The following is a 12,105-nucleotide window of genomic DNA, read 5'->3' on the forward strand; positions in this document are numbered from 1 at the left end:
ATGCAAAATGCATTACGAAGAGAAAATGTGGCGTGAAATGAATGCAAAACGTCCAACAGTACAGGAATCTACGGACAAGGAAGAAAAAGAGACAAATTTTGAAATATGGATAAAATGTTAAAGCCTACGACACCAAGTATTCCCAGGCGGTCACCCATCCAAGTACTAACTTGGCCCAATGTTGCTTAACTTCAGTGATCAGACGAGAACTGGTGCTTTCAACATGGTATGGCCGTATACATTTATCAAAGGAAAATGTGGCATAAACTAAATGGAAAATGCATTACCAAGAGAAATTACGTACAGGTATCTACGGTAAATGATTTTAAGTTCTTGATTGGTTTCAGTGATTAGTGGGTTCTCTTTAACCCTGAATAAAGAAGTTTGTGACTGACTAAGACAGACACTCAACCCGAGCGGACTCAAGGTGAGCGAACCATCGAAGCAGAGCTGATACACACCTCTTGTAGAAGTGAATCAAGCAATATTAGCTTGGTCGTTTTAGACAATGATGTAAAGTTACTTGGACAATCATATATTTTTGATATTTGTTAAAGGTCCGACCGGAAAAGTTAATTTTCATAAAATACAAGCACAAAGTAACTAAAATATTAATCCAAATAGGTATGTGTGATACTAAAAGATATCATTTTATCGAACAATAATAGTTGTCAACCCAAAACTCATGCCTTAACACGGAGAAAACAAAGCCTAACTGGGAACTAAATAGAGCTGCCATCTGGTGACAAAAACAGTAACTACACATTATATCATAGTGGTTGCATTGTATAAGGGCTTTAGGTGTAAAAAATGAACATAAGCAGTTGTCTGGTTTACATTTCTCAGACTTTGTTTTTTTTTTCTCAACTTATAAAAAAGGATGAAAAGATTTGCCTACGACACCAAGTATTCCCAGGCGGTCACCCATCCAAGTACTAACTTGGCCCAATGTTGCTTAACTGCAGTGATCGGACGAGAACTGGTGCTTTCAACATGGTATGGCCGTAGACATATATCAACGGAAAATTTGGCGTCAATTAAATGCAAAATGCATTACGAAGAGAAAATGTGGCGTGAAATGAATGCAAAACGTCCAACAGTACAGGAATCTACGGACAAGGAAGAAAAAGAGACAAATTTTGAAATATGGATAAAATGTTAAAGCCTACGACACCAAGTATTCCCAGGCGGTCACCCATCCAAGTACTAACTTGGCCCAATGTTGCTTAACTTCAGTGATCAGACGAGAACTGGTGCTTTCAACATGGTATGGCCGTAGACATTTATCAAAGGAAAATGTGGCATAAACTAAATGGAAAATGCATTACCAAGAGAAATTACGTACAGGTATCTACGGTAAATGATTTTAAGTTCTTGATTGGTTTCAGTAATTAGTGGGTTCTCTTTAACCCTGAATAAAGAAGTTTGTGACTGACTAAGACAGACACTCAACCCGAGCGGACTCAAGGTGAGCGAACCATCGAAGCAGAGCTGATACACACCTCTTGTAGAAGTGAATCAAGCAATATTAGCTTGGTCGTTTTAGACAATGATGTAAAGTTACTTGGACAATCATATATTTTTGATATTTGTTAAAGGTCCGACCGGAAAAGTTAATTTTCATAAAATACAAGCACAAAGTAACTAAAATATTAATCCAAATAGGTATGTGTGATACTAAAAGATATCATTTTATCGAACAATAATAGTTGTCAACCCAAAACTCATGCCTTAACACGGAGAAAACAAAGCCTAACTGGGAACTAAATAGAGCTGCCATCTGGTGACAAAAACAGTAACTACACATTATATCATAGTGGTTGCATTGTATAAGGGCTTTAGGTGTAAAAAATGAACATAAGCAGTTGTCTGGTTTACATTTCTCAGACTTTGTTTTTTTTTCTCAACTTATAAAAAAGGATGAAAAGATTTGCCTACGACACCAAGTATTCCCAGGCGGTCACCCATCCAAGTACTAACTTGGCCCAATGTTGCTTAACTTCAGTGATCGGACGAGAACTGGTGCTTTCAACATGGTATGGCCGTAGACATTTGACCATGGAAAATGTGACTTATACTAAATGCAAAATGCTACAATACAGGAAAATTATGGAGGGATGATTTATTCTATACAACTCAGGTTGCACTTAACCAAAAATAAACAGAGAGAAAACCAAGCCTACCATGAACTAAAATGCTGCTGCCATCTGGTGAGACAATTTTGTTACTGTAATTTTAGAATAGCATGATGCCCGGGTAGCTCAGTCGGTAGAGCGTTAGGCTTTTAACCTAACGGTCCAGGGTTCGAGCCCCTGCTCGGGCGCTCCCATCTTTTGTTCAAGTCTCCAATCAGTGTGATACGTACGTAGCGACTAGAAAATGGCTGATTTATAAGAATTCCTCGATAGTCTAGTGGTGAGGATCTCCGCCTGTCACGTGGAAGGCCCGGGTTCGATTCCCGGTCGGGGAGAGATAACTTTTTCAACCTTGTGAAATTTCTTTTTTTTACCATTAAATATTTCCGCCACTGCAAACTGTTCAATTTGGTAAAAGTATTATCTGGCCCGTAGGGGGATCGAACCCGTGACCTTCGCGTTATTAGCACGACGCTCTAACCAACTGAGCTAACGGGCCTGACTGACATGATGTGTATAAGTATAAGCACAATACAAAAACTACATACTTTTTTTCTTCTCTACTTGATTTTCTTTTTCTTGCCTTCCATAATGTTTTCTGTCAACAAATGCTACTATTTTCTTTTCTCTAACCAAGTCCCATTAGCGCAGAGGATAGCGCGTTGGACTTCTAATCCAAAGGTCCTGGGTTCGATCCCCAGATGGGATGCTAACATTGCATTTTGGCTAACCTTTTTGGCTTATCAAAACATGGGATTTCTTAATCCGTGAACACTTTATTAACAGTCAGGATGGCCGAGTGGTCTAAGGCGCCAGACTCAAGGACAACTTCCTTGCTCTCTGATAGAGAGTGGATGTGAGAATTCTGGTCCTCGATGAGGGCGTGGGTTCGAATCCCACTTCTGACAAAACTATTTTTTCACATTTTTTCAAAACACAACCAGGAGATGAAAAAATGTTTGCCTGCCCCCGGTGAGGCTCGAACTCACGGCCTTCAGATTATGAGACTGACGCGCTGCCTACTGCGCTACGGAGGCTTGTTGGCAATATAGGATTACTACACTTTTTAAATGTACAAAAATGTACTCCTAGGCAACACAGATGAAAATGCGTCAGCCGGGAATCGAACCCGGGTCAACTGCTTGGAAGGCAGCTATGCTCACCACTATACCACTGACGCTTATTGTACAGGACTATAATGTACTCAAAAGTGAAAACCACAAATACATTTTTGCCTAGTAACTAGCACACTTTAGTCAGGAGTTTAAAGAAAAAAATTATGGCAATAAAGCTGTCTATCTGATGTAACAAGTTTCCGTGGTGTAGCGGTTATCACATCTGCCTAACACGCAGAAGGTCTCCGGTTCGATCCCGGACGGAAACAGAATCCCACGTGGTCTAACGGCTAGGATATCTGGCTTTCACCCAGGAGGCCCGGGTTCAACTCCCGGCGTGGGAAGTCTTTTGACACGAGTGATGCAATATTTACTTTGTTGTTTTTGTGTTTGTTGTTGTTGTTGTTATGTATGCTTTGCAAGTAATCTAGCTTAATCTCTTTCACAGACGAGGTGGCCGAGTGGTTAAGGCGTTGGACTGCTAATCCAATGGGCTCTGCCCGCGTGGGTTCGAATCCCATCTTCGTCGCGAGAATTATTTTGTGGAGCTTTGCTAAATCAGTGCTTGTCAGTCGTGATTTCATGCGTTTTGCAATGAGTGCCGCATTGTGGCAACCTGTCAGGTTGGCCGAGTGGTCTAAGGCGTGAGATTTAAGCTCTCATAATCGTAAGATTGCGTGGGTTCGAACCCCACACCTGACAAAAGACTTATTTTAACACTATACCAGGAAGGCCATGTGAGTTGCAAGGTAACTTTCTGGTTTTGCAAAAAAAAAATGAATAAAACACTAGAAACTAACAAAATCTGTAATTCGCAGCCGGCAGGATTCGAACCTGCGCGGGGAAACCCCATTGGATTTCAAGTCCAACGCCTTAACCACTCGGCCACGACTGCTGGCTCTGGCAGACGGCCATCCATCAATCCAGGATCACAGCTGGAAGCAATCGGCAGGTAAATTGATGAATTACAGGTTGCTACTGACAGTTAACAGGGCACAAGCCAGGCTTGATGGTCTAGGCGGCACAAGAAAATTTCGGGGCCTTCGGCCCCTCTAATTTTCTGGTCGTCTCGCTTCGCTAGATTTTTTTCGCTGCGCTCAACTCTTACGTCTCGCTATGCTCGATTTTCAAATTTGAATAGACAAACAACATCCTGTTACTTTAGTATAAGGATAAATGTACATGATGTAGGTAAAAACTGGTACATAGTTACATAGGTATCTTTTGTTTTGCGCCAATAATTAAAATTGAAATATGTGTGAGCATTATTATTTATTTATTAATGAATATAGTGTATAATATTATATTAATGATTAATGTAGATTTAATTAATCAATTCAATATAATCCTAATACTAAGACGACATTAATTTCTTCATATCATACAATTTAGGTAAAGTTTGGTTTTTTGCTTAATTATGATAAAATAAATGTTTAAGGTCTTAAACAATTTTCCATATTTTTTTTATTGTTTGTAAGAAAATATAGAAAGGAATTAAAAAAAAAACATATAAACAACCAATTTAACCAAATTTGTAATACAAAGACGACATATTATGACTTCATACTGCATAAAATAAGATAATTTTGCTTTCAACTAATAGTAATGAAAGATGAACTTCTATATTTTAAGAACGAATATTTTAAACATTTATAAATAACGCTATTTCTTGGTTATGATTTATGTAAATTTAATGAAATACTTTAAAGGAAGGGTGCAAAAAACACCACGCTTTAACTGCTGAAAGACTGCCACAAGTAGACCAAATATCCCAAATTTGAAGCCTTCAGCTTCTGTAACAAAAAAGTTTTAGGCATTTTAAAATGACATTTTATTTATAATGAGAATTTTGAAAGAATTTCGCTGTTTATGTTATAAATTTTGAAAATAAACTACGTGGCCTAGAAACAAAATCATAATATAATTTTTGGCATAAATTTAGGTTGCTAGTATCTAATTATATTTTTATAATAAAAATAGCCATTTTTATAGTCAAAATCATTAAAAAAAATTAAGTTTAACTTGCATTGTAACGAGTGTACTGCATCCAATCACAGCTGAGATTATATTAGTTTACCCCTTTGTTTCTGCGATGATTTTCGTTTACAAATGCAATTTAAATTGAATTTTTAAAATATATTTTGACTATGAAATGTGGTGTTTTTATTGTAAAAATGTAATCAGTTACAGGCAATTTAAGTTTGTGACAAAGATAAGGTTATAATTTTATGTCTAGGCGACGTAATTTAATATTGTTTTTTCTTTCATTAGCATTGGGAATCTTTCAAAACTTTCATTGTACATACAATGCTATTTTGAAATGCCTAGAACTTTTTGTTATTGAAGCTGAAGGCTTTACATTTGGGGAATTGGGTCTACTTATGGCAGTCTTTAAGCATTTAAAACGTGGTATTTCTTGCTGGTGTCATTTAAGATAATTTTAATACAAAGACGACATATAATTTCTGTTATTATACCATGTTGAAAGCACCAGTTCTCGTCCGATCACTAGGTGATTGTAACAAACAATGTAAGAAGACAGATTTCCTCTAAAACATAAAGATTAATTAATGTTAATAGTTGTTCTTTTGTAATGTACATTATGTTTGCTACTTAAATGTTAGGATATTCTTTATTAATTTCGTTTTTATTTAGTATTTAAATTCTGGTGTTATTTTCTGGCTGTATCATTGAACGCGGAGAAATGAATTTTGAACACTATATTAAGATAAAAATGTGCTCCTAAGTGGTATCACCCACCTCCCCCCCCCCCTCCCTTAAAATATATTCATGATTAACTAAAAGTATCTTTAGAGTGAAAAAAATCTGTTGGAAGGTATTGGCTACTGTACTATCTCAAAAAACATTAATAAATGTTTTTTCAACCTATGAGATACTATATTGAAAAAGAACTATATTAATACCTGGAAAATACCTCTTGGGGGCGAGGTGCTGCCTTAGGCTTGAGTCCTTTAGCTTCACGTTTGTTTGAAAAAAAGCGTCCATGGGCCCAATGAAATATCCTAAATAGTCATATTATAGTATCATAGTACTGGTTAAGCTTTAAGATTTACGATTAAGATATTTATTTTTCATTCTGGTGTTAAGATGTACCTAGTAAGGAGATTATTAAATTAAGTTTAAGATATTTGTTTAGTTCTGTATTTGATATCCCTGAAAGTTTTAAGTTTAAAGACAGATAATTAGATATTCAGATTTCTTTCTGGTAAAAACACGTCCCTGCAAAACATTAAGTTTTTGTTATCAATATGAATTAGGATTAAGTTTTAAAATAGGTGTTCAAGTCAACTTCAGGTTCCATGTATGATCCTGCAGGTCCTGATCCTCCAGGTCTCCAGAAATCTTTAAATGGCTCCTGTGGCCGGAATTTTTGACTTAGAGACTTCAAATTTTAAACTTAAGTTTTTCTTACATGTCTACACAAGTTATTAAAATTTCATAAGATCCGCCGCCGTTTTCCCGCCGAACGGCGATTGCGGCGGCTGGCAGCTGCCAAGTACAGCCGCGTCCGCTGAAATTTATAATTTGATATTTAAAATATAAAATTTACATAAAGATTAACATTTTTTGGCAAAAAATTTGTATTCTAGTTTCAAAAATAAAAAAAATTACAGCCATTTGAAATTTTTAAGTAAAAAAGGACCTAAGAACAAAAGTTGTTAAATAAAAGGGTGAAGGAAGCGAAAATTGACCTTGAATTACTTAAGGTCGTAAATTCATCATAACACAGGGGACTTATACAAAAAAATTTAGCACTCTCGTTCTAATAGGAACTAAGATAACAATGCCCACCCCCCCCCCCCCCCCCCCCACCCGACTGATTAAGGTGCGGCAAGGGGACCGACTGTAAGGGGTTAATGTGGCATATATTCTAATACAAAGACGACATTTTAAAAGAACATGCCACATTTCCACTTACCTAATGTTTATGGCGATACCATGTTGAAAGCACCAGTTCTCGTGTAAGAAGGTAGAAGATTTAATCTAAAACAAACAGATTAATTAATGTTAATATTGAAAAAAATACACCTATGTAAGAGTTTATAATTGAGGTAAACTTAAAGTAAAATATCCCCTCCCTCCATTTACATAAAGATAAACATTTTTTGCAAAAAAATGTTATTCTAGCTTCAAAAATAGAAAAATTACCGCTGTTGAAATTTATAAGTAAAAAAGGTCATAAAACAAAAGTTGTTAAATAAATTGTTATGTATTTAGTGATATCTATAACAGTGCTGTCACTTACTTTCTGACAAGGGTTTCAGACTTGTCCAGTTAATCATGTCAATATTTAATAATTAAAAAAAGAAATATACATCATATATAGACAAAATGATTATGAATTATATATTTCTTTTTCAATATTTATAATTGAATGTACTTTGTTTTCACAGGAATCAATATAACAAAAATTTAATCAATCAGATAATCAGATCATATAAAAATTTGTTCTTAAAATGGTAAAAAAATCAACATGATAAAATGGACGTTTGGAAATTCTTTTATTGATTATAGAGTTGGTACGCTTTCTAAATTGTACCTAACAGGAATCACCATGCAAAGTTTGAAATCGATAGGACAATTCTAACTTGCCTAAATTAACAAAAAAAGGTATTTGTCTTGGACGGACGGACTTACGGACCGACCCTAATTTTAGAAAAACTTCACTTTTAAAAATCAAGAAATAATATACTAAACTTCAAAATGAAGTAGAAAAAAACCATTATATTTACCTTCAATCCTATAATAAAAAGTAATAAGCTTTTTTTGTTTGTAGCAAAGGATCTCGCTAACCACTGAACCGATATGGTTCTCTTTTAGAGCAAAGCTTTATATAGGACTTGAGATGGTTTGAGGCTATTTTACTTTTATAAATAAATCGATAGGACAATTCTAACTTGCCTAAATTAACAAAAAAAGGTATCTGTCATGTCATATATTTACCTTCTAAGGTCTGCCAGATGTGGCAATCACCACCTCACAACCGAAATAAATGTTGCGCAGCTGAGGACCCTTGGGTGCGCCGCCAAACACATTCTTGGTTCAACTATCTAAAATAAAAGTTATTTTAAAGAAAACCATTGGAGCAATATAAATAAAATCTTTTGAATAATCATAATATAAATGTATAATAGTCGAAGCAAAATTGTAAGTAAATTTGTTGAAAAACTGCTTGATACAGGATAATGTTTATGAACACACTTAAATTTTAGGACTTAATTATATAGTTACTTCGCTCATAATATTGTACTTTGTTTTCACAGGAATCAATATAACAAAAATTTAATCAATCAGATAATCAGATCACATAAAAATTTGTTCTTAAAATGGTAAAAAAATCAACATGATAAAATGGACGTTTGGAAATTCTTTTATTGATTATAGAGTTGGTACGCTTTCTAAAAGTAATAAGCTTTTTTTGTTTGTAGCAAAGGATCTCGCTAACCACTGAACCGATATGGTTCTCTTTTAGAGCAAAGCTTTATATAGGACTTGAGATGGTTTGAGGCTATTTTACTTTTATAAATAAATCGATAGGACAATTCTAACTTGCCTAAATTAACAAAAAAAGGTATCTGTCATGTCATATATTTACCTTCTAAGGTCTGCCAGATGTGGCAATCACCACCTCACAACCGAAATAAATGTTGCGCAGCTGAGGATCCTTGGGTGCGCCGCCAAACACATTCTTGGTTCAACTATCTAAAATAAAAGTTATTTCAAAGAAAACCATTGGAGCAATATAAATAAAATCTTTTGAATAATCATAATATAAATGTATAATAGTCAAAGCAAAATTGTAAGTCAATTTATTCAAAACTGCTTGATACAGGATAATGTTTATGAACACTCTTAAATTTTAGGACTTAATTATATAGTTACTTCGCTCATAATATTGTACTTTGTTTTCACCAATAAATCAAAATTAAATTTGGTTGTACCCAAAGTTGTTGAGCTAACGAATTTTAAAATGTTATTGTAAAACTTTGGGGACTAGTGTAATAATAATTTAGTTTAACCCATTAACCCTTACAGATCGGGCCCCAATTCCCACCTTAATAGATTGGGGGGGGGGCTCAAAGAGCCCCCCCCTCTATCTCGGCTCCTGGTACAGATAAAGACATAAAATTACTGTTTCTAGTCATAGCAGTCAGACCGCTCCTTAGCCGCTTTTTAGCGGCCAGCCGCTAAATTTTAAAACAGCTATAGAGCGGCCAATTTTGCAGCTAGGATGACCAAATTTTAGGACGAACTTTTATTTTTCATAACAAAAAAATTACTTTTTCTGATCATCGCCGAAAAACGGCAAATAACGGAAACCGCCATTTTCGGCGGTTACGGCGGTAAAACGGCGGTTGGCGGCGCAAATTAATATTTTTATCTGTTTATTATTGCTCAAGGATTTACCAAAAAAAATTATAGGTCTCTAGCTGTAATAGAAGTTACGATATTCATGATATATGTCTGTAGTAAAAGCCGGACAAAAATCGGTCATAAAGTCGGTCAGGGAGCGGTCAAACGGTCATAACACCACTTTTCTCAGATGGTCATTGATATCTAAGTATTCACCAAAAAAATTTTAGGTTTCTACCTTATACACAAAAGTCATAATGTAGAAATTAAGATTTATTTAGAATTTTTTCAAATTTTTTTTGCTACCCAACCGACTTTGACCGGACACCACGACCGACACAGAGCAGATATCCAAATAAAATCAACTCTTGCCGACGTATAATTACTAAACTTAAAAAGTCATGAAGTTACAGCTCTCCATCTTACCTACAAAAAAAATGAGATTGAAAAAACTAGAGGGGGGGGCTCTTTGAGCCCCCCCCCCCCGATCTGTAAGGGTTAACTAGCAAAAAATATGCAGTTCACTAAATTAAGTTTAAATGCATTTCGTGAAAATACCCCTTTAGAAAAACTTTTATTTTTTAAACAAGGGTGACAACATCCATAAGTAGCGAAGCACAAAAATCTTGGATGGAAATTAAAACACATAAAAAAAGCCAAGAACCTGATAAAAGGCAGTCAGACCGCCATGGTTGTTTTCTTTAAACAACGGGAAATTTTGTATCAAAGACGACATTTTATAACATAATAAAAAATTTGTTTTGAAAAAAATGACATGGTCTCAAATGATTCCAAATTGCCTATTTTAAAGTGCCACAAGAGGCCTCTAGGGGCAAATATGGACGGACGGACAGACGGACAAACGGACATTTCAAATTATAGAATAGCTTTACTACTAAAAATGCAATGAGTTTTTACAATATTTACCTTCATTAAATAGCCACCAGCAGGAAGCTTATCATCATCACAACCAACGGCCAGCACAACAACATGAAAAAAATAACATGGTCTCAAATGATTCCAAATTGCCTATTTTAAAGTGCCACAAGGGGCGTTTGCATGACAAGCGTTATGAAGTCTATTTTTTGGAAATATAATAACGATTCCTATGCTACATATAGTTTAGGAACTATGTGGTAAAATGTCCCAACTGGCTTAAAACTTAAATTGCGAGTAAATCATTAAATATTAAATTAAAGGGTATCAAATAAAAATACGGACTTTTTTAAAATTGAAATTGCGCGGCTTGTGTTAATAGTAAAAAAACGTTATGCATACCATTAGAATCGTTATGAAGTCTATTTTTTGGAAATATAATAACGATTCCTATGCTATGTATAGTTTAGGAGCTATGTGGTAAAATGTACCAACTAGCTTAAAACTTGACTTGCGAGTAAATCATTAAAGATTAAATTAAAGGGTATGCAAATAAAAATACGGACTTTTTTTAAATTGAAATTGCGCGGCTTGTGTTAATAGTAGAAAAATGTTACGCATATGGTTAGGACCGTTAGGAAGTCTATTTTTTGGAAATATAAACAGGAGTCATGTACTACGTATAATTTATGAGCTATGTGGTAGAATGTCCCCACTGACTTAAAACTTGACTTGCGAGAAAATCATTAAAGATTAAATTTTTCCACTTTTCCCACATTTATCAATACAACTCCTAAACTAAAATTAGCACATAACATTTTTCTACTATTCACACAAGACAAGCAGTTTGAATTTTAAAAATGTCCGCATTTTTGCACAAACTTTTTTTAATCTTTAAAGATTTACTCTCAAGTCAAGTTTTAAGTCAGTTACGACATTCTTCTACGTAGCTCCTAAACTATAAGTTGCACAGTAATGGTTCTTATATTTCCAAAAAATAGACTTCATAGCGGTTCTAACAATATACATAACGTTTTTCTACTATTAACATAAGCCGCGCAATCTCAACTATAATCAGATCAAACGGATAATTAAAACACTTGAAAATTTGTTGTTAAAAAAGTAGAATAATCAACATGTTTAAAATGGACGTACGAACATTCTGGTAATGATTATAGAGTTGCTATGCTTTGTAAATCATAACTAAATACTACAAGAATCATTATGCAAAGTTTTAAATAAATAAGAAAATTAAAACATACCTAAATTAACAAATAAAAGCTATCTATCTCGGACGGACCGACCCTAATTATAGGAAAGCTTCGCTTTTAATAAAATTAAAATTTACCTAAACATACACACTAAGTCACTTTCAAAGAAACTAAAGAATACTGAGAATCAATGAAATACATAAATTATAGAGTATAAGAAAGTACGAATGTACAATACAAGTGTTTTTTTAAAACAACAAAAAAATAAAATAATATAAATAAATTTTGTAACTATCATTTGAAAAAAATGCATTTCTTACATTTCAATAATATTTAGAGAACAACTAGTTCCTATCTATGAAACAGAGCTTTAAATTTTTTTTTCTTGTAGCA

At 34.4% G+C, this 12,105-nt stretch overlaps 16 non-coding genes across 16 annotated transcripts; 8 read left to right on the forward strand and 8 right to left on the reverse strand.

Moving 5' to 3' along the window:
* Positions 1 to 121: 121 nt before the first annotated feature.
* LOC145308657 (5S ribosomal RNA) lies at positions 122 to 240 on the reverse strand. The gene has a single exon (XR_013876480.1). It is a non-coding gene; the product is annotated as a 5S ribosomal RNA (ribosomal RNA).
* A 651-nt stretch (positions 241 to 891) lies between these two features.
* LOC145308548 (5S ribosomal RNA) lies at positions 892 to 1,010 on the reverse strand. Its single transcript, XR_013876373.1, has one exon. It is a non-coding gene; the product is annotated as a 5S ribosomal RNA (ribosomal RNA).
* A 152-nt stretch (positions 1,011 to 1,162) lies between these two features.
* On the reverse strand, positions 1,163 to 1,281 carry LOC145308302 (5S ribosomal RNA). The gene has a single exon (XR_013876142.1). It is a non-coding gene; the product is annotated as a 5S ribosomal RNA (ribosomal RNA).
* A 650-nt stretch (positions 1,282 to 1,931) lies between these two features.
* LOC145308243 (5S ribosomal RNA) lies at positions 1,932 to 2,050 on the reverse strand. Its single transcript, XR_013876086.1, has one exon. It is a non-coding gene; the product is annotated as a 5S ribosomal RNA (ribosomal RNA).
* A 200-nt stretch (positions 2,051 to 2,250) lies between these two features.
* TRNAK-UUU (transfer RNA lysine (anticodon UUU)) lies at positions 2,251 to 2,323 on the forward strand. The gene has a single exon. It is a non-coding gene; the product is annotated as a tRNA-Lys (tRNA).
* A 75-nt stretch (positions 2,324 to 2,398) lies between these two features.
* Positions 2,399 to 2,470, forward strand: TRNAD-GUC (transfer RNA aspartic acid (anticodon GUC)). The gene has a single exon. It is a non-coding gene; the product is annotated as a tRNA-Asp (tRNA).
* A 90-nt stretch (positions 2,471 to 2,560) lies between these two features.
* Positions 2,561 to 2,634, reverse strand: TRNAI-AAU (transfer RNA isoleucine (anticodon AAU)). The gene has a single exon. It is a non-coding gene; the product is annotated as a tRNA-Ile (tRNA).
* A 137-nt stretch (positions 2,635 to 2,771) lies between these two features.
* Positions 2,772 to 2,844, forward strand: TRNAR-UCU (transfer RNA arginine (anticodon UCU)). The gene has a single exon. It is a non-coding gene; the product is annotated as a tRNA-Arg (tRNA).
* Positions 2,845 to 2,920: 76 nt separating this feature from the next.
* Positions 2,921 to 3,043, forward strand: TRNAL-CAA (transfer RNA leucine (anticodon CAA)). Its single transcript has 2 exons — positions 2,921 to 2,958; positions 2,999 to 3,043. It is a non-coding gene; the product is annotated as a tRNA-Leu (tRNA).
* Positions 3,044 to 3,099: 56 nt separating this feature from the next.
* TRNAM-CAU (transfer RNA methionine (anticodon CAU)) lies at positions 3,100 to 3,172 on the reverse strand. Its single transcript has one exon. It is a non-coding gene; the product is annotated as a tRNA-Met (tRNA).
* A 71-nt stretch (positions 3,173 to 3,243) lies between these two features.
* Positions 3,244 to 3,315, reverse strand: TRNAG-UCC (transfer RNA glycine (anticodon UCC)). The gene has a single exon. It is a non-coding gene; the product is annotated as a tRNA-Gly (tRNA).
* Positions 3,316 to 3,446: 131 nt separating this feature from the next.
* On the forward strand, positions 3,447 to 3,519 carry TRNAV-AAC (transfer RNA valine (anticodon AAC)). The gene has a single exon. It is a non-coding gene; the product is annotated as a tRNA-Val (tRNA).
* A 3-nt stretch (positions 3,520 to 3,522) lies between these two features.
* On the forward strand, positions 3,523 to 3,594 carry TRNAE-UUC (transfer RNA glutamic acid (anticodon UUC)). The gene has a single exon. It is a non-coding gene; the product is annotated as a tRNA-Glu (tRNA).
* Positions 3,595 to 3,697: 103 nt separating this feature from the next.
* On the forward strand, positions 3,698 to 3,779 carry TRNAS-GCU (transfer RNA serine (anticodon GCU)). Its single transcript has one exon. It is a non-coding gene; the product is annotated as a tRNA-Ser (tRNA).
* An 89-nt stretch (positions 3,780 to 3,868) lies between these two features.
* On the forward strand, positions 3,869 to 3,952 carry TRNAL-UAA (transfer RNA leucine (anticodon UAA)). Its single transcript has one exon. It is a non-coding gene; the product is annotated as a tRNA-Leu (tRNA).
* A 111-nt stretch (positions 3,953 to 4,063) lies between these two features.
* Positions 4,064 to 4,145, reverse strand: TRNAS-UGA (transfer RNA serine (anticodon UGA)). Its single transcript has one exon. It is a non-coding gene; the product is annotated as a tRNA-Ser (tRNA).
* Between the last annotated feature and the right edge of the window lie 7,960 nt (positions 4,146 to 12,105).

Source organism: Acartia tonsa, chromosome 15, assembly GCF_053477335.1.
Source record: "Acartia tonsa isolate MP-2025a chromosome 15, ASM5347733v1, whole genome shotgun sequence".
NCBI classification, from domain to species: domain Eukaryota; kingdom Metazoa; phylum Arthropoda; class Copepoda; order Calanoida; family Acartiidae; genus Acartia; species Acartia tonsa.